The sequence below is a fragment of the Alligator mississippiensis genome, chromosome 13 (genome assembly GCF_030867095.1).
Source record: "Alligator mississippiensis isolate rAllMis1 chromosome 13, rAllMis1, whole genome shotgun sequence".
Classification (NCBI taxonomy): domain Eukaryota; kingdom Metazoa; phylum Chordata; order Crocodylia; family Alligatoridae; genus Alligator; species Alligator mississippiensis.
The window spans coordinates 27,194,768-27,212,733 of NC_081836.1; the positions used below are offsets into that span (position 1 = coordinate 27,194,768).

At 50.9% G+C, this 17,966-nt stretch overlaps 1 long non-coding RNA gene and 1 other non-coding gene across 2 annotated transcripts; both read right to left on the reverse strand.

Annotated features, from left to right (window-relative positions):
- Positions 1-123: 123 nt before the first annotated feature.
- Positions 124-194, reverse strand: TRNAG-CCC (transfer RNA glycine (anticodon CCC)). Its single transcript has one exon. It is a non-coding gene; the product is annotated as a tRNA-Gly (tRNA).
- A 10,198-nt stretch (positions 195-10,392) lies between these two features.
- Positions 10,393-17,961, reverse strand: LOC109284509 (uncharacterized). The gene is made up of 2 exons (XR_002091990.2): positions 11,823-17,961; positions 10,393-11,061 (listed from the first exon to the last, which is right to left on the reverse strand). It is a non-coding gene; the product is annotated as an uncharacterized LOC109284509 (long non-coding RNA).
- Between the last annotated feature and the right edge of the window lie 5 nt (positions 17,962-17,966).

The following is a 17,966-nucleotide window of genomic DNA, read 5'->3' on the forward strand; positions in this document are numbered from 1 at the left end:
GGCCGCCGGGGCGCCAAGCGGGGTTGGGGGTGGGGGTGCGGGCCGAGGGCGGGGTCCGGGGCCGCCCCGGGCAGCAGGTAAAAAGCCGAGGCCGCGGGCGCAGCGGAGGTGGCAAAAACGTGATGCGCCGCCCGGGAATCGAACCCGGGTCGCAAGAATGGGAATCTTGCATGATACCACTACACCAGCGGCGCGGCCGGGTGCTGCTGCCGCGCCCGCGCACACAGCCTGCGCGCCGCCCCGCCCCGCCCCGCCCCGCACGGGGGCCCTGGGCAGGGCCGGGGGTGGCAGCACGGGATCCTCCTCGAGTCAGAAAACGAGGGCTGGAGGGGACATCAGGAGGTCATCTAGTCTAGTGCACCCCTGTCCCCAGCTAGATCATCCCAGCCAAGGCTTTATCAAGCAAGGCCTTAAAAACCTGCAAGGATGGAGATTCCTCCACCTCTCTGGGTAACCTGTCCCAGTGCTTCACCACCCTCGCTGCAGCTTGAGCCCGTTGCTCCTTGCTCTGTCATCTGGCACAGCCAAAAGCAGCGCAGCGCCGCGCCGTCCTCTGTGGAATCGCACGTCTCCTCTCAGTCTTCTCTTCTACAGGCTACATACGCCCAATTCCCTCAGACTCTCCTCATCCCGGCCCACTCACCATTTTTGTTGCCCTCCACTGGACGTTCTCCAATTTGTCCACATCCTTTCTGTAGTGGGGGGCCCAAAACTGGACACAGTACTCCAGATGTGGCCTCACCAGCGGTGAATAGAGGGGAAGAATCACTTTGATCTGCTGGCAACACTCGACTAATAACAGCCCTGTATGCCATTAGCCTTCTTGGCAACACAGGTACACTGCTAGCTCATATCCACCTTATTGTCCACTGTAACCCCCAGGTCCTTTTCTGCAGAGCTGCTGCTTAGCCAGTTGGTCCCAAGACTGTAGCCATGCGTGGGATTGTTCTGTCCAAGAGCAGGACTTTGCACTTGTCCTTGTTGAACCTCATGAGATTTCTTTTGGCCCAGTTTGTTCCATTTGTTGAGGTCCCTCTGAACCCTAGCCCTGCCCTCCAGTGTATCTGCTACTCCCCCCAGCTTGGTGCCATCTGTAAACTTGCTGAGGGTGCACCCTATGCCATCTTCCAGGTCATTGATGAAGATGTTGTACAAAACTAGCCCTAGGACTGACCCCTGGGACACTCCACTTGATACCGGCTGCCACATAGACATTGAGCCATTGATTGCAGGAAAACCCCTATGAATGTCTAGTTGGATGCTGTCAACTGGACATAGAGTTGCTGATTACTACCCTCTGAGCCTGATGCTCAACCAGTTTTCTGTCCACTTTACAGTCCATTCATTCAGCCCATACCTCCTGAGCTTGCCTGCAAGATTGTTGTTGGAGACTGTATCAAAAGCCTTGCTAAAATCAAGGTACACCACAACCACTGGTATCCCCACATCCACAGAGCCAGGAACCTCATCCCAGAAGGCAATCAGGTTGGTCAGGCATGCCTTGCCCCTGGTGAATCCATGCTGACTGCTCCTAATCACCACCTTCTCCAAGTGCTTAGAAATGGATTCCTTGAGGATCTGATCCATGATTTTTCCAGGGACTGAGTTGAGGCTGACTGGTCTGTAGTTCCCTGGAGCTTCCTTTTTCCCTTTAAGATAGGCACTATATTTGTCCTTTTCCAGTTGTCCAGGACCTCCTCCAATCGCCATGAGTTTTCAAAGATAATGGCCAGCAGCTCTGAAATCACTTCAGCCAACTCCCTCAGGTGCATCCCATCCAACCCCATGGATTTGTACATGTCCAGCTTTTCTAAATAGTCCCTAACCTGTTCTGTCACCACCAAGGGCTGCTCACCTCCCGAAACTAGGCTGCCCAGTGCAGTAGTTTGGGAGCTGGCCTTGCCTGTGAAGACTGAGGTGAAAACAGCATTGAACACTTTTCCATATCCTCTGTCACTAGGTTTCCTCCCCCATTCAGTAAGGGACCCACACTTTCTCTGATCTTCCTCTTGTTGCTGACATACTTGTAGAAACATTTCTTGTTGCCCTTCATGGCCCTTGATAGCTGCAACTCCAATTGCGCTCTGGCCTTCCTGATTTCATCCCCGTGTGCCCAAGCAATTCTAATATAATAAAAGGTTTAATTTGTTTGTCTGTCTGTCTGTCTGTAACGCTTCTGGGCAACTGCGTGTGCCACCGAGAAGGTGAGTGGCAACTGGCTGTGCAGCCCGGGTTGCATGTGCCCAAGTTGCCGGGGAAGTTTGTAGTGGTGGCGAATATGCCCTGGCCGCCCAAGCAGTGGGGTTGCCTCCCCGCCTCCCTGCCTGAGGGTGAAGGGGTGGGGAGGTCTCGATGGTGGCACCCCCCCGCCACCTGGCCCCGCTGCCCCCAGAACAGCCAGCTGGGAGGGGGAGGTAGTGGATAGGGAGGGAGGTGGACGCAGGCCAGGTGGACGTGGAATAGGAGGGTGGAGTGAGGCTGGACCCAGAGCAGCAGGGAGGGGGGTGGAGCAGGGCTAGACCTGGAGCAACTGTGGGGGAAGTTGAGTGGGGCCAGACCCAGAGTGGCGGGGGGGGAGGGAGTGGAGTGGAGTGGGGCCGGACCCAGAGCAGCAGGGCAGTGGGGGAGGATGGAATGGGGCTGAACCTGGAGCGGTGGGGGGGAGGTTGGAGGGGGGCAGATCCGGAGCAGCAGGGAGGGAGGGTGGAGCGGGGCCAGACCTGGAACATCTGTGGGGGTGGGAGTTGAGCAGGGCCGAACCCCAAGTGGCAGGGGGTGGGGTGAGGGACTGGAGTGGGGCCAGACCCAGAGCAGCAGCGGGGAGGGGGAGGATGGAGCGGGGCTGAACCCGGAGTGGTGGGGGGTGGCAGGGCGTAGAGTGGAGCTGGAACCTGAGTGGGGGGCAGACATGGGGCTCCATTCCCACCCGTCCCCACCCCCTGTCATTCTTGATGGGCAATTTGCTACTATTCTTATACTCCCCCATAGTTATCTGTCCAAGCTTCTACTTCTTGTAAGCTTACTTTTTGTGTTTAAGCTCACTGAAGAGTTCTCTGCTCAGCCAAGCTGGGCACTTGCTGTATTTACTATTCTTCCTACACATTGGGATGGTTTGTTCCTGCACCCTCAGTAAGGTTTCTTTAAAATAGAACCAGCTCTCCTGACTCCTTTCTCCCTCAAACTAGCTTCCCAGGGTATCCTGCCCATCAGTTCCCTGAGGGAGTCAGAGTCTGCTTTTCTGAAGTCCATGGTCCTTACTCTGCTGCTCTCCTTTCTTCCTTTTGTCAGGATCCTGAGCTCAATTATCTCGTGCTCACTGAAGCCCAAATAGCCATCCAATTCTACATCCTCCACCAATTCTTCCGTTTGTGAGCAGCAGGTGCAGGAAAAACCCATGTCCATGTCTCGGAAGAACCCAAACACAGATGGGATTGTACTTAGCATGGAGAATTTGTGTCCGCAACCCTCAGATTTGGGAAGCTGGGCTTGTGCACAGGGAGCCCTGGGCCTGTTGGACAGGCACCAGCTGGATGTCTAGTTCAAATGCCAAAGACCCCACCTCTGAATGTGAGAAGGGACCAGTAAAACCTCCCAGGGAGCACAGGGCAAAGACCCTTCACCAGCTATTGCTGCATCAAGCCCACCATGTCTGTCTGTCATGTGGATCCTTCCAAGATGCCCTGCCTTGACTGACAGACAGAAGGTGATGGAAAAGCAACCACTTCAAATTTCCTTCCACTAGTCAACATGCACGTTTTTTTCTAGCCTGACTTCCTCATTTCACAGATTCCATCCGCTGGGCCTCAGTGTGCTTCCCCACTCCTACCCCTGGATCAGAGAGGCAGCTGCTATCAGAAATCTCTTCCTCAAACTGCTATTTGAAGACTGATCAAGCATGGGTGGATGTTGTCTCTGATTCATTAGAACGAGTGAGATTTTCTAGTCTGTGGTTACAGGGCATCCTTGAGTTATTCTTGCTGCTCTTTTCCAAACAATGAATGTCCATCCTAAATATCAGGGAATAATGAGTTTAATGAATTAGGCCAAAGGAGAAATGGAACTTAGGCTGGCAAGAAAAATTAAAGACAACAAAAAGTCCTTCTTCAGGTATATAGAGAGTAAAAAGAAGGCGCAGGGCAGCATAGGACTCCCTACAGGACAAACTAGGACAATTAGTGACAGCTAAGGGGGACAAGGTTGAGTTCTTCAATTAATTTTTTGCTTCTGTGTTCCTGAACACGGATCAAGACAAATCTCCCAACTGGATCATAGACAGGCACAAAAGGGACACCAGCCCACCAACTGTTAGCACCAACTTGGTGAAGAGGCACTTGGGAGGACAGGATGTGTTCAAATCAGCAAGCCCAGATGATCTTCATCCAAGGGTGCTGAAGGAATTGGCCAGTGTTATAGCAGAGCCACTGGCACAGCTGTTTGAGCACTCATGGTGCTCAGGTCAGGTCCCAAAGGACTGGAAAAGGGCCAATGTGGTCCCTATTTTCAAGAAGGGGAGGAAGGAGGATGCAGGTAACTTTAGACCAGTTAGTCTCACCTCTATCCTTGGGAAAAACTTTGAAAAAATTAAGGGTCACATTTGTGGGAGTCCAGCAGGAAAAATAATGCTGAAGGGCAACCAGCATGGGTTCATAGCAGGTGGAGCCTGCCTAACAAACCTTGTTTCTTTTTATGACCAGGTCACAAAATGTTTGGACACAGGAGTCAAGGTAGATGTCATTTACTTGGAAATTAAGAAGGCCTTCGATACAGTATCTCATCCTGTTTTCATAAATAAATTGAGCGGCTGGGACTTAGATGATTACATGGTCAGGTGGGTGGCAAATTGACTTAGGGGTTGCACCCAGAGAGTGATGGTGGACGGGTCAGTATCAACCTGGAAAGATGTGGACAGTGGAGTCCCACAAGACTCAGTCCTTGAACCTGTGCTGTTCAGTGTCTTCATCAGTGACTTGGATGAGGGCGTAGAGAGCATTCTGTCCAAATTCACAGATGATACCAAATTATGGGGTAAAGTAAACACACTGGAGGGTAGGGAATGAATCCAGGTGGATCTGGACAGGTTGGGAAAGTGGGCAGAACAGAATAAGATGCAGGTCAACAAAGACAAGTGCAAAGTGCTGCAGCTAGGGAGAAGGAATCAACAACACATTTACAGGGCGGGGGAGGACCTTCTCAGCAGCACAGCAGCGGAAAGGGATCTCGGAGTCATTGTTGACACCAAGATGAGCAGTTGTCGTCAATGTGATCAGTAACGCTAACCACACTTTATCATGCAATAGTAGGTGCATCACAAACAGGTCCAGGGAGGTGATACTTCCCCTCTATGTGACATTGGTCAGGCTGCAGTTGGAGTACTGCATCCAGTTTTGGGCTCTGTACTTCAAGAGGGATGTAGACAACCTCAAGAGGGTTCAGAGGAGAGCCACTCATATGGTTTGGGGCCTGCAGGCAAAGCCCTACGAGGATCTCTTCAGCCTCCTCAAGAGAAGGCTGAGAGGTGATCTTGTAGCCACCTTCAAATTTATTGGGGGGGGGGAAGGGGCAGGGCAGCAAGGAATAGGAGATGCTCTGTTTACCAGGGCACCCCTTAGAGTAACTAGGAACAATGGTCACAGACTGATGGAGAGCAGATTTAGGTTGGACATCAGAAAGAACTTCTTTAAAGTAAGGGTTGCCAGAATCTGGAATGAGTTTCCAAGGGAGGTGGTGCTCTCCCCTAGCTTGGGGGTTTTTAAGAGGAGGCTAGACATGCAGCTGGCTGGGGTCATCTAACCCCAGTTCTCCTTCCTGCCCAAGGCAGGGGGTCGGACTCGATGACCTACTGAGGTCCCTTCCAACCCAAACATCTATGGATCTATGAAACACTCTTGGGAATTGTTTCATGATGTTTGCTTCAACTAGGTACCATTCAGCACTGAGGGCTTCCTTCACCTTGAAGACCCAGACTGGGGTATGGTTGCTATAACCCAGCATTATTACTCTTCAAAGGAGGGCCACTGACAGATCCAGGTAATGGATGGCTGTGACTGGACACTTCAGATTAATCGGCAGGGTGGGTGTGAGCAAATCCAATACACGTTGGACTAAGGGGTCTGGGACAGTTCAGCCTGGGGAAGATAAGTCTACATCTATAAGTATGTAAGGGGAGATTATTGGGAACAGGGAGAAAAACTTCACTAGGGCACCCCAGGGGAGGACAAAGCCATAAACTGTTACAGGATGGTTTCAGGTTGGATGTAAGGAAGAACTTCTTTATGGAAAGGATGACCAGAACCTGGAATAGACTTCCCAAGGAGGTGGTGCAGTCCCCAAACTTGGAAGTCTTCAAGAGGAGACTAGACATACACCTTGTTGGGATCTTTTGATCTCAGCAGTATTCCTGCCCAGAGCAGGGGGGTTGGACTCAATGATCTTTTGAGGTCCCTTCCAGTGCTTAACTTCTATGATTCTATGATTCTATGTTGCTTTTCACTGAGAGCGCTGGAAGGGAACAGTTTGACACTGGTGGGGGGGGGGGTCTAGGATTGACTTTCCTTTTTTTCCAGCTCCCTCCCAATTCCCTGACACGTACTTGTCACTGTCCCTGAGCTTTGCATGATAAGTTGTGTTGTCATGGGCTTTAGACAGGACTGTTTGCAATATACCTGGGGCACCTGCCAACTGAGAACTGAGTGTGAGACTTGATAACAACTTTTTTTTTCTTTTCAAAAATATTTCTCTCTCTCTCGCTCTCTCTCTCCATATATATACACATATACATATATATCTAGATATCTAGATATATATATAACTATATATATCTAACTTCACTTCCAACACTCTGCCAAGTGACCCCTGTGGTTCACAGCACACTAAAAACCCATTACAGAGTTTGCACCACATATTCATGCACCCATGCATCCATTTCCATACCTGTACCCCCACCCACTGCCCTCCTCAGAGGGTCTACTCCTGAAAAAGTCTATGCCAGACCCCTCTCCACCAGATGAGGTCTGCCATATCTTTCCCATTGTCCTCTTCTGTTTTCCTATAGAACCAGTCCATTTAACTTAGTCCCATTTTAATACAGTTCTCGACTGTGGGGTCTGAGTGTCTGTTTATGAGCAGGTTCCTGGCTTTCTACAGTGCAGACCTGAAGAAGGATATGAATTGTTCAAAGCAAGCTGCCATGCTGTCTGGTCAGATGCCTATAGAGAACAGCTTCCCCAGCCAGGTCTCTGCAACCTGTCACCACCAGGAGGAGCACATGGATTTTCTTCCACACCTCTGGCATACGGGCAGTCCCAGAAGTGGTGGATCGTTTCTGACTGCTGTTTTTCCATGCCCACACGGGGAGTGCCCAGTGGGCTACCTGCCAGTTCAGGTCTCTGTGCTTTTTCTGCAGGTCTTGTGGAAGATTTGCTCCCACACGAGAAAAGGTGATAACAACTGCCAAACCGAGAATGCTCTACTAGGACATCAGGGCTGTGCCCACAGTCCAGCTCAGGCTGGCCCAGTTGTTGTCACCCAGCTCAGGATGACACTTAGCGAACTGTGTGTCAGCCTGGAGGTTAGCCTGCTTCGTTGCCCTGTAGTGCATTTGAGCTATTCCAAGCTTAAAAGACATGATGCAAAATCCATTGAAGTCAGAGGAAAGACTTCTACAGGTCAGGCCCTTTTGCTCACTCATACATATAACATCTGATGTTCAGAGGGGCTCAGCATGTGGCTGAGCAGAAGGGGTGAGGCTCCCTGTCCTACCCCACCCGTGGTGACCCACCCTGACCCCTGCTCCATCCACCAGCAGCAAGCTGTCTGCCACACATGGAAAGGATGTTTATCTGTTCTGACCTTGGAGTGAAATGCATCAGCTCCCAGGGACCCTGATCCCAAAAACAACCCTGCTGCGTATGGAACTGAACTAGTGTGCTGCCTCCCAGGCTCAGGCTATGTTTTCAAGCACAAACAGTTACACCATTTGAGACCTGGGCCTGATCTAAAGTAACACTGAGGATTGCAAGACCTGCTAGAATGAAATCCAAGCAGCAGATCCTTCTGCCCTGGAGTCACCAGGCACGTGCCGCTCCAGCACTTTGAGGAGACAAAACCATGCACTGCCTGCTGCCCACTCTGGGAAGCCGGGGCCTCATTTTGCTACTTCCCATTTCTGAGCAGCACTAATTGGCCTTGGAGAGGGGGAAGGGGGGATTTGGCTTGCCCCTCCAGCCCAGAGGAAGACATGAGGGAATATGAATGATAAGGAAAGAGCAAGGGCCTGAGAGATGCTGCTGAGACCTCTGGTAACCTTCCACTTTACGCACAGCCTCAGGACCAGGCCCTAGAAAAAGGGACCCAGAGGCTCTTCAAGCCAGAAGGGGAGTAGTAGGAAGGCTATGGCCCGCCTTAGCCACCTCCTGCAGACAGTAGATCTCAGGTAACTCCAGGGTGCAGCAATCTCTTACAGCAAGGGAGGGGACATAGGGAGTTCCTGGGGTGCAGGTCTATGCCGCCCCTCAAGGTTATGCAGCTGTTTCCGTTCAGTCTGATTTCAGATCTTCCCTGTTTCATCCTCCTCTACAATGAAGGAGGCCTCTTGGGGTGGTGTAGCAATGCCCCTCCTTGTGAGGGAGAGGCTGTTCTTCCATTCCCCAGGACCCTCTGGCACTGTTCACTGTGTGCACAGTGACATCCACAGCCAATGAGCTGCTTTCCAGATAGGAAAGGGTGGGCCATGCTTGGAGCAGCTTGCAGTCCAAGGTCGGTCAGGGAGACAGATCCAGAGTCAGTTAACGTCAGTGGGCAACAGGGAACTGCAAAGGGGCTGGTGTACAAACCAATGAGGGTCCCTTCAGACTGCAGAGAAGGAGCCTTTGAGAAAGTCAAACAAGGACTGGACAAGGACCTTATAGACGTGCTCAGGGACGCTGGGACACACATGGGGGCTTAGCTTGGGGAGGCATGGAAGTGACTGTGACAGATTGACAAGCTCAGTGTCAGGAGATGACTGGGATGTGGCCAATCGAGGTTTGACTCCAGAGGGTCACAATCCAGGGAATCAGGAGCAGACAAATTCCAGACTGGTGTCACTGCTGTAGCTATACAGGATGGGACATGAGCACTTGCCAAACTAAAGCCAGAGCCAGAGGTCAGAAGACAGGGGTCTGGTCTGGAGCCAGGAGCAAGGGGGAGCCAGGAGCTGGCAAGTCTGGAGCAAAGGGACCAGGAGGGACCTGTGTGTGCCCCCCACCTCCTCAAGCCATCCCATCACTGAGTCATCCCATCCCACCTCTCTATGCAGGGAAGTTAATCTAAATGGAGCCAGAATGTGAATTTAAAGCAGCGCTGATATTCCACATAAATGTGCTGTGTGTCTGTTCTTGTTCTAGAGGACAAGTACCTCCAGAAGAGCTGAACTAACCTAACCTGAATGAAGATCCAATCTTAATTTGTGCCCCACACTGGTCAAACCAAGTAAGGTGTGATTGAAGGAGAAGGTCAACAGAGTCGTAGGCTGTGGCTCAGTAGAGGAGGTCTGAGACGCTGGGGCCTCATGGGGTGAGCAAGAACCCCCACCAGAGGTATGGAGGGTTGAGATAACAGAACCACCCAAAAAGGAGATTGGCTCCATGGGGGCTGACAGCCAGGGAGAAGGGAAAGGCCAACAATGCCATGGTTTCTGACATCAGGACATGCTGTTCTGTGAGAGGTCCTAAGTCCCAACCCTCCACTCACTGCAGTCAATGGCAAACTCCCATCCCGCTGGGTGAATCGGAGGCTGCAGCAGCACCCTTGTACTGTGTGCACAGACCTACACCAAGGAAAAGCTACATCAGACTGGGAGCAATGTTTGCCCTGGTACAAATGAGCATATGAGACACCGGCCAATGGACAACGTGACCTACACCTGCAGGACTGAGCTTTTCATGCTGCTAAGAGGCCAAAGTTACCTCAGGGGTCATACCGCCAAAGCCGAGGGAACCATGCAGGGACGAACTGCCTGCATGTGGCAAAGTGAAGTCTGATTAGAAATGATTCCACTTGGACCAGTGCAGGCTCCAGGCTGGGCCTGTACCTTCAATGGCTCCTGGTCTGGAAAGCTACAGCTGCCAAGCAAACAGCAGGATAATTCCTTAACAAATAGGTGTCACCTCTGGCCCAGACTCAGGTAAATCTCCCTCGGCCCTCCACCTCCCTTCCCCCCTGCTAGAGCAAACAGATTGGGTCTGTGGAACATGAACCTTGGAGCATTTCTGTAAATAACCCTAATAATTACTTTAAAAACACTGATCCTGTGCAACACAGTTTGTTTCTTAAGCTTTTAAGTGTTCAGTATTTAGGGTCCTCTGTCAGGAAAGGGCAAATATATAGGGAGACATTAAAACATGACAACAGGCATATTTTATCATCATTCTTTTCCTTCTCATGGTAGCACCAGGCATGGACCCTGCTGCGCCAAGCACTGTACAAACACAGATCAGAGATGGCTCCTGGCTCAAGGAACTTCTAATCTAAATGTAACACCGAATAGGTAGACAAGGGACAGGCAGACAGGCAGGGGAGCACAGGGAGACAGAGACCATCCTGGTTAGCACAACAGGCAGTGGTCACAGCACACAGTCAGCCTAAGAGTTGAAGCTAAATACTGAATTATTAATAATTAACCAAATGATGCCTGTGTACAGGGACTTTTGTCTGAGGATCTCAACACCCCTTCCAAAGCCGGAATTCTTTAGGATGGGGAAACTGAGGCTGGGGTGAATTAAGTGACTTGCTTGAAATCAGCTAAGGAGTCAGTGGTAGGAAGGAGTCAGTGATAAGAAAGGTAAGGACAAGGACCGGGAGTCTTGATTTTCGATCCTTGTCCTTGACCTCTTTCCCACCTTCAGGGACTGGCAATATATGGGGAGACATTAAAACATGACAATGGAGTCTCAGATTCCTCCTCCTCTAGGTGATGCCCTGAGAGCCAACATTAGCTGGACAGAGGAAGCCCAGAATCCCAGACTTGAAAAACGCAGTCCTGGTTCCACCAACTTCCATTGACCAGGGGAGCAACATCCAGGCCTGAAGAAAAAATTCAGCACAATGTGAATTACAGGTGTCTGCCCTGAGGTCTCTGGTAGACACAGCTATGCCTTGAGAAAGCCCTACACCACTACACCACCTCAGGCCAGGAGAGTTGATCTTGCTTGGGGATGGCTTCACTATACTGGTATGATGTGCAGCTCTGCCAAAAAGCTGTGCCCACTCTGGGGGTGCTTTACTGACCCAATAAACTAGGGCTTTGCAACTTATGGTCCAGAGGCTGGATATGGGCTGCAAAATGACTGGATGTGGCCATGGCAGCACAGAGGATCAGGGCACAGGGCTCAGTCCAGCACATCTCCCTTCTCTGCCCACCACTGTGCTGCTGATCTCTCTGCAGAGCCACCCCTCTCCCATGCTCTCTCCTCCCATCCCTCCCCCCCACAGCAGGCTGTTGTTGGGGCTGCAAATTGGCAGTGTATGGTGTGTGACAGAGGCAGGGGCACATAGCAGAAGGGAGCAGTGGTCTATAGTGGGGGGAACTGGTAGCCTACGGAGGCAGCCAGGTCACAAGCACAAGCAACAGCTGTTCCAAATGATTGATGACCTCTGTATGCCTGTGCTCCTAGCAGCACAGGCCTTTGGGTCCAGACATCACTGGAAGCAGTCAAGTTTAAATATTAGGTGTTTAACAGGTTCATGTACGTGTCACGTTGGGGTCTGATGCTGAGGAGGAGCTGAGCAACTCCTGCCAGAGGTGTGCTGCACACCACGTGGAAGCAGACAAACAGTGGTCCTACCTGCTACAGCCAAGCTGACTGGTGGCTCATCATGGGATCAGGGCCATAGACAACAGCTTTATCCTTCAACTCTCACTTCACCAGCTTTATTTCATCATCAGCCAGGAACACAGTCTCCTTGGTGCGTATCCCAAATGCAGGTCTGGTGGGAAGGATTACAAACACCCCGACAACTTCCTGCCTGCAGCTGGGCATTGTCTTTTGGCATCTGCACGGGGGTCCTGATCCTGTCTGGTGTGGAGCACCCTCAGATCTAACTGGAACCAGGGGAGTTGAGGTACTCAGCATTCACCAGTTCACCATGTAATTCAGCCACCCTGTTGTCAGTTTTGCAATCTCTTTTCTAGGTACTCCCTTCACATCAGGGACTCTATCAGGAACTTCAAAGGCTGCCCTTAGCCTAGCTTGTCATCCCTGCAATAAGCTGGTAAATTCTGTGCTTTTTCCATATCAGGTGTGTGCTGTACTCGTCTGCATGAAAACACTTCCTTCTGTTTCTTGTGATGTTTCCGGCACGTCACATTACAACAATTCCAAGTTGTCATCCCTTGCCTCACTCCCCATCCCAAAGAAATCAACACATGAATCTCAGATCACTCACAGCTTCTCCTGCAGCAAAGGGCCAATCAGGCAACATTCCCTGTAGGTAGTTTTGCCCAGCCCACCCTGCTGGCAGCCCCCACCCAGGTATGTTCCTGTGTCTGTCCAGATAAAGCCCTGGAGTTATCACTGGCCACATCATCCCAAACGGGTTTTAGCTTCACAACAGCCCTTTGAGGGAAGATAATATTACCCATGGTGATTAGCCCTGACTGTGACTTGCCTGAAGTCACACCGCAGCCCTGGCACAGCAAGGACCCAGGTCTCTCAGATCCTGGACCAGTGGCCTTTCTTACTCCATCTGGGTGAACCATCCAGTTAGAAAGGCAGTGAATACTTCCAGTGGGAGCTCTGGCATGCTGTGCCTTTACTCTCCAGGTTGCTGTCCACTTCTGCCTGCATTCCTTCACCCCCAAACCTGGCCAGGGACTCCCCCATGTGCAGCACCTGGCACTGAGGGGATCCACATGACCCCAGCTCTGTGCTCTGTCAGGCCAGGTTAAAACATCTCCTGCTTTTCAGGACACCCATCAAAATACAAAGGCCTCAGCAAACAGGAACAAGCTCACATGCGTTGTCAGGAGACTAGGCTCTGGCATCCTTAGCATGGGCTGGGCTTTGCCTTTGCCCTCACCAGGCAGACCAGGACACATGGGGCATCTCTTTCTGCATACAACCCCCCACTCCCATCAGCCTGGCTTCGTGACATGGGCTGACAGCTGGTCCAAACCCTAATTCTTCAGGGTATCCCCTGGCTCCTCACCAGGACTCGTCTCTACCCCTCATTTGACTCCTTCCCTGTCCCCCTACTTGGCAACTGCCTGCAATGCTGCGATGGACACTAGAGGGTGCCCATGAGCGCAGGGAAATGCACCTTGCCCTAAAAAAACAGTCACTAGTGTCACCTTCATGAGGCTCCAGCACCTCACTGCCTGGAGAAGCAGGAATTCCCAAGGTCACCTCTGAACCTGGCTCTCCTCTGAGGCAAAGCCAGGCAGCACCTGATCAAAAGGGCAGTGACTAAGCATCTTCTGGTTGAGTCTGAACAAGAAACTGCAAGTCAGCCTTGCCTGGGCTGCGCTGTGGAGGCGTAGTTCTCTCACAACCCAGGGGGCTGGGACAGAGAAGTCCAGGCAGCAGCATCTAGCATTTATAATAAGAAACTGGAAGTCAGGAGAGCCAAGCCAAATGCAAGCTCTGCCACTGACTTATGATATGACCTTAGACAAGTCACTTCACTGCTTTGCACCTTGGTTTCCCATTAGTCTAAAGAGAGATGATGATACTTTACTCACCTTCAAGAGCCCTGAATGAAAGGGAACCACAGGGTATTGTTGCTACTAATTTCCTTTCCCCTGCAGTAACTTGAGGCCCAGCAAATCATTACCCTGCCTAAAATCAGGCAAGATTTTTCAATTGTGCTCTGGCCTTCCTGATTTCATCCCTGCATGCCCAAGCAATATAAGAATATATTCCTCCCTAGTCAACTGTCCAAGCTTCCACTTCTTTTAAGCTTCCTTTTTGTGTTTAAGCTCACTGAAGAGTTCTCTGCTAAGCCAAGCTGAGCTTCTCTGCAATCACACTGATGGCTCCCCTCCCTCTGTTCCTGGCACTGATCAGCAGCAGATACTTCAAGGAGAAATCCCAGGGTAGAAAACTACAAACTAACTGCACCATTTTCTTCCTCACTCTCATCAGCCAGAGTTTGCCCCAATCTCCGATGCTTGAGAGGTAACAGCCCTTGTAATTTTTTAATCTAATATAACAGGGGATGTTCTGCTGTGAATTCTCTTGTTCTCCAGGTACCTTGTGGCAGTGAGTTCCACACTTAAGTATGCACAGTATGAAAAACAATTTCCTTTCTTCTGTTTCAAATGCCTTTTACTTCCTTCATGCAGGGAGATTAGAAGTGATCTGTGTAAAGGGGGAGCTGATCTGTTCCTCACCCCCCTATTCCTGGGCATAGTCTGGAGTAAAATAGACTCAGCCTTTAAGATGAGACACAAATCCAAGTCAGTTATGTCAATGCAATAGAACAAGACCGTGATTTTGAGCAGTGAAATTACCCAAGACCACTGTCAGCTCAAATAGGACCGGATCTAGAAGGGGCCCCTTTCTCATGCAACAGCTCATGCATGCAAGCAGACACAGTTCTCTCTTGGTATATGATGAAACACATGGCCTTTGTACAGGGGAACCCTTCAGTCAGCTGGAGCCAGTTAGTGCCTTTGATTTTCCAGTGGGTGTCACAGGGCCTGGAGAAGTTAAATTTGTTGCCCCCTCAGAGATAACGGAGTCTGAACAAGGTGTGTTTGAATGCGAGTGGCAATGGAGCTCAATTTGCTCCCAAAATATGTCTTTGCCTGAGACTGCATGCATCCCTCCAGAGCCAGGTGTGGAGGGAGATGATGCTCACCTTCGCACCATGACCCTGCACGCTTTGCTCCTAAATTCTGGCTCCATGGGAGACTCTGTAGAGTGAGCTGGGGCCAAGGACAGAAATTCACCTTAGGCTATTTACTTATACTGTTTCTCATTCTGTGCTATGGGGCACCACCTTATGTATACATACATATATTTCCATATATATTTATTTATTTATTTCCAATAGCCAATTAAATTCCAAATCCAACTGAGAAAAGCTCAATAACTGTGCCTACTGGTATCCATTGCCAATATAACTTCAACCAGGCCAGTATCTAACGTCCTAGGCCTGCAGGCCTCGGAGTTCAGATGTTCCCTATATCCAGACTGGCATCCTACATGCAGTCCTAGGACTGGAAGTTCAGGTGCCCCTGTCACACTTGATTTTAGCCAAAAGGCTGAAAAGCAATTATGTGGTACCACTTTAATAGGGCTCTGGGGCAGCCATGATTGAGCTTGCTTCTAGAAGCACAGCTGGTGCATCGACAATGCTCTCCAGGGACCAGCAGGATCCAGGGGGCAACATGTCTTATACCGATTCCCCATGATCCATACGGAACTGATGGGATCCACAGAAACTTCCCCCCATACCTACTCCCATCTGTCTTCCCCACAAAGGAAGTGTCTGGTGAATGACATGGAGGTTTTTCTTTTATGGGGATTATTTTATCTGGGTGTCAATGGGACCCTCTCTTGCTAACTACCCTCTGCAATCAGCCAAGCACCTTACCTACTGATCACCAGGGATCCTGGTTTTCTCTGATTAAAAAAAATCCCCAATTTTCAGTTTAAAAAAAGTAACCACAAATCCACATTTTTCCATGATCAAAATGAAACCCCACTATATACATACCTATATATTAGTGACATTTCATTTAAATCATGGAAAAATGTGGATTTGGGATTACTTTTTTTTTTAACCGAAAATTGGGAATTTTTTTAAATCAGAGAAAACCAGGATCCCTGCTGATCACTAGCTTACCTACAATCTCTGCCACCAGTGCCTAGCTAACCTGGGTGTGTTTGAAAGATGAGGGCTACCATCTTTGTATGCATCCATCTATCCGGAGTTGCTACGTATTGGACACATCTACACATGTATATTAATGCATATCCCGGCAGATTTTATTGCTCCTGAGTGACTGTTTATACAAGTGCTCAGGACCTCAGCACATTGAGCCAAGTTGGAGCGGTCCCAGCTGGCAAGGGGCCTATGGCCTGGCACTGCTCTGACCCAGCTCGATGTGCTGCAGAAGGGCTGGCAGGGGCATAAGGGTGCTCCAGTACAGGGCTAACTGGCAGGCTACCTCTGGACTGAAGCAGTCTCATGCCCCAACCACCTGGGTCAGCATCCGCACATGCACTGTTATACATGAAAAAACTCCACAACAGGATAATACTTGTATTTATAAGTACTAACCAGCTGTGAAGCTTGTTAGTTTCCTGCAGCCTAATAAGGCCAAACGTGTAGATGCTGAGATGTGTACTGCAGAGCTAATTAGTCTACTCCCCAGTAAATGTCTTGGGTAGATGTACTCACAGAAGCTAAATTTAATCCTGGTTTGAGAAGCTCTTCAGTTTATTTCAGTGAGAAACTGAATCACTGGCCTGGATTTGTATTCCGTTCCCCTCCTTGCTTTGATCACACTCCACTGGTCACGTGATGATTTTGTCAGGAAGTTTGAAAGCGCTGCTGGGTAACATTCATTAAGAGCAACTGAAATAGCTGAAAGCATCATAAAATAGTGAGCTCCGTCTACAATATAGACAGTCTGATCTTTAGCTGATATGTCAGCAGAGCCCCTGGGTTTCAGTAAGCATCTACTGATGTGTACCAAATGATGACCAAATATTTAGCTGCCTGTCAGCTTAAGTCTGTGCAGACCAATTGCCTAAAAGCAGAAACAAAACAAAAGCAGTGGAAGGTAGTGATTGCATCTTGGATTCTTTCAGTGCCGCTCCGGTAAAATGAGTTCCGTCAGATGATGATATTTTGCTTTTCTGATTGCCAAGCACTTTGCAAACATTAACAAATTAAGCTTTGCAACACCCTCAGGAGACAGGAATTATTACACCTGGTTATGCAAGCAGATAAAGCAAGGCCTGGTGTGATGCAAGGACTTGTCCATATGGAGTCACTTGCAGTATCAGGGTCTGGAGGCAGACTCTTGTCTTTATGTGCTAGCCTGTGGTGCTTCCCAGATTCACAGCTGATGAAAGCAGCGTCCCCTTACTTCCTGAGAGTTGAAAACTGCTAAAGAACCAAGAGGGCTCGCCCACCCCTGCCCCATCACGTGCCTATGGGCTTAGGGAGGCCATGGGGTACGCATACCCCTCAGCGCTTTTACTCCTGGCCCTCAAGCATTTCCCCTGGTCCCAGCCGGCCGTTGGAAGGGCTGTTGCCTGTCCGACCTTTAGTGCAGAAGGGCTCTCGGCGGGTTTATCTAGGATTCAGCAGCTGCAACAGCCCAGAGAGGTTGCAAAGTGGCTCCTCCTTCCTGCAGCTGGGGTGGCGGGAGCACGGGCCAGACCACGCCGCTGTCCGTGAGGCGGGCGGCGGCATCGTCTTGCGCAAGGAGTTTAGACGTAGCGGGCGGCAGCGGGCGGTCGGGGATGACTGCGCTGTCCAGAGCACGGAGCTGCCCTGCGGGGAGGCGCGGGGGCCTGCCTGGCACGTCCTGCCGCCCCTCCGCGCCGCGCCGCGTCCCGGCTCCGGCCCGGACACCGCCCGCCCGGGGGACCGCGGAGCTGCCGCCTGCCCTGCGCCTGGCTCGTCGTGCGGGGGGCTCACGCCTGCCAGCATCCTGGGCCCGGACGCCCGCGGCTCGCGCGTGGGGCTGTTCTCGTTTTCTTATTAATACACGTAAAAACGTAAACACACGACAAGGTCCGTCATAACACGCGAAGACACGCCTTCCTCGAACAACAACGATCACGCCTGGTAAACGCATAAACAACTTATAAAAGACCGTCCCGCGCTGCGCACGTGGCGCCACGACCGCAGCACAGACCCCGCCGGCTCCTCCGAGCGGACACGGCGCCTTTAAGGGCGGGGGCGTGTCCCGGTCGCCGCGCCCCTCGGCCTCTTAAAGGGGCCGCACTGCTACCGCCGCCGGCTCG